A 2,609-nucleotide genomic window follows, 5' to 3' on the forward strand; every position below is an offset into this window, starting at 1 on the left:
GGGGGAGGGGGGAAGAGTGAGTAAAGGAGACTCTACAGTGGTAGTAACTCAAGGTGGAAAAGAGGTTGTCTGTGAAAACGGAAATAACTGAAAATTAGGAAGACAAAAAGCAGGGGAGGGAAGGGGAGAAAGGAATATGTAAAAGGTCAGGTCTGGCAGGTACCTGGTAAATCACATGTCAGGCAGGTTGTAATGCATCATACATCCAATGTCTATATTGAGCCCCTGATTTTTTGTATCCCTGTTTTAGGGATGTTTTTTTCTGAATAAGTAGGAAATTGCATCATCTGGGGATCAGTGCAATTCAGATAGGAAAGAATACTTCCCCTGAATAAGGAGTTAATGTTCTAGAGGCGATACTTTGTAATTTTAGACCAACATGGCTACAACCTTTATCCTCTGAATAAGTGAGCCTTCCTATGCATGCAACTTCGAAGGTAGCAAATATTTTGGGACAAGACTGACCCCAAAGCATGTATTCATGAGCTGTTTAAACTTGTTTTGTTATTAATCAATGTTATTTTACAAGTGGAGCCTGTATCTTTAAAAGGAAATTCAAATCCAAATCCCAAATCTAATGATCAGACAACACCTTACACACTGCTTAAATTATAATTAACTAGGGGTTTAAAAAAAAAAAAACAGACCTTAAATTATCTAGAAAGATAACTAATTACATTCAGCGGCTACCAATGTCGAAAGCATGTGTTCAATATTGATTTGCATGCTCTGTCCTGACTGCATGCATTACCCAATCCTTCTGAGACTGGATATATACACATGACCTCCTAAGTATTTGTTTGGCCAGCAGCCTGCAAAATATCACTGTTCTAAGAGTCTCAAAACTGAAATGTATTTTGATCAGTGTATTTAGTTGCCAAATGTACAATTCCCCCTAGAATGTTTCTAGCTACTAAATATATATTCTAATACGTATACAAGAAACTTCTGAGATCCTTTTCCAGATGTACTTTCTCACTAGTTTGCCAAGTCTCAAATGTTACCATTTCAACCCTGAATACTATTACCAGGTAAACTTCACTGTGCCTTTATAGTTCTCTTCCTATTTGTTGTCACAGATATGGACTTGTTGTTTAATGATACCACCATGAAGCCAAGAACACTTTTCAGTAAGCGCCTAACCCGTTAGCCCTATTTGCCATCTATCACTGTGGTGGTCAACTTTTTTGACAGGTGTGCCACAAGTTAAGGCCCCATGTGTGCTCTGAGGTTTGCCTGATAAAGTTTGTGCCCTTGGGTGCAGGAATGGAGGCAAGGGGACTCAAGTTTCAGTGAAGAGCATGATGGGGGCAGAAAACTGCTGTGAGAGGATGTATCACTGTCAAGAGCCATGTTAAACCTTCTCTGACCCCATAAGCACTGTGGCTGCTTACAGACCTGAAAAAAAAAAATCCCCTAGCACTTCACTTTAAACTTAGCATGTTCCTGTGCTGAACCAAGCACATGTCCAGAAGAGGCACCGTCTTAGTTGGACATAGCTCACTCAACATCTGTAGATTCAATCAGCTATTAGATAAAAGAGCCAAAAAGCCCTGCTGAAGCACCAGATCTAAACAGATGCTGCAGAGCCAAGTCAAATGAACACGCTGCTTCTTTTGGTCAAGGACTGGGCTTTTCTGTTCGTTTCTTTAGCATCCATAAGCAGCCTGGGGTTTTATATGGCAAGGATAAAGTCCTGCATTTGACAGTAGCTGCAGGGCCAGGGAAGAATTAAACTGACTCAGGAAGTGACACCAGATACCTCATCTGTCAGCGGTATCCTGCCCTTGCTCTCCTCCTGTTGCTGGAGGATCAATCCCTCCAGTCCAGCAAAAGGGAGATCCCTTTTCTGAGCACCTAGATCCCATACACAGCAGTTGCCTGTGCCATCTGTGGCACCCATTACTAGCATGGGCATCCTAAAGCCTAATTTACTTCAATATCACATCTATCCATCTTCCTATGACTATTAGCCCCGCAAGGTTCATACAGTCCTTTAAACAGTCCTTTATCCGACCTCACAGCACGCTCGGGGCCTTTCACCATTTGCTCATCTCACGTTTCCTTTCTTTCAGTTTGCAAACTGAGCAAAGGAGCGAGTTTCACTTTCTGGCCTGGGGGGCTTAACTAGCTACTTGCTGTCGCACTTGGCCAAAGGCCCCACACGGTTATTTTCCGTTTATAAGAAAAAGAGTACTTCAGAGACCAACTCAAATAGCTGGAAAAAATTCTTCTTTACGAGCTTTCGGGCACAAACACCCTTTGTCAGCCTGACTAAGGGTGCTCGCACCCAAGAGCCTGCACAGAAGAATTTTTTCAGACTGTTCAAGTTGATCTAATAAAAAACATTGCAGTCTGCTGGTGTCCTGAGACCAACACGGCCAAAAACGACCAACCCCCACCCCACGAGTACCGCATAGGTTGGTCCGGAGGGGACCCTTCAATGTAAGAGGTTTTTCAAAATTCTGAACACGAGGCCGAAGCCGAGCAGCAGTCTTTTAAAGAAAGAGACCATACTGTGGCTTTTAAGGAAGCCGCGGAGGCCGGGCGGGCTCTGCACTTCGCGGGGCAAGCCGCCAGCGGAGGCTCTGAACAAGGCGAGAGAGAAG

This window comes from Alligator sinensis, unplaced genomic scaffold (assembly GCF_000455745.1).
Source record: "Alligator sinensis unplaced genomic scaffold, ASM45574v1 scaffold297_1, whole genome shotgun sequence".
NCBI classification, from domain to species: Eukaryota; Metazoa; Chordata; order Crocodylia; family Alligatoridae; genus Alligator; species Alligator sinensis.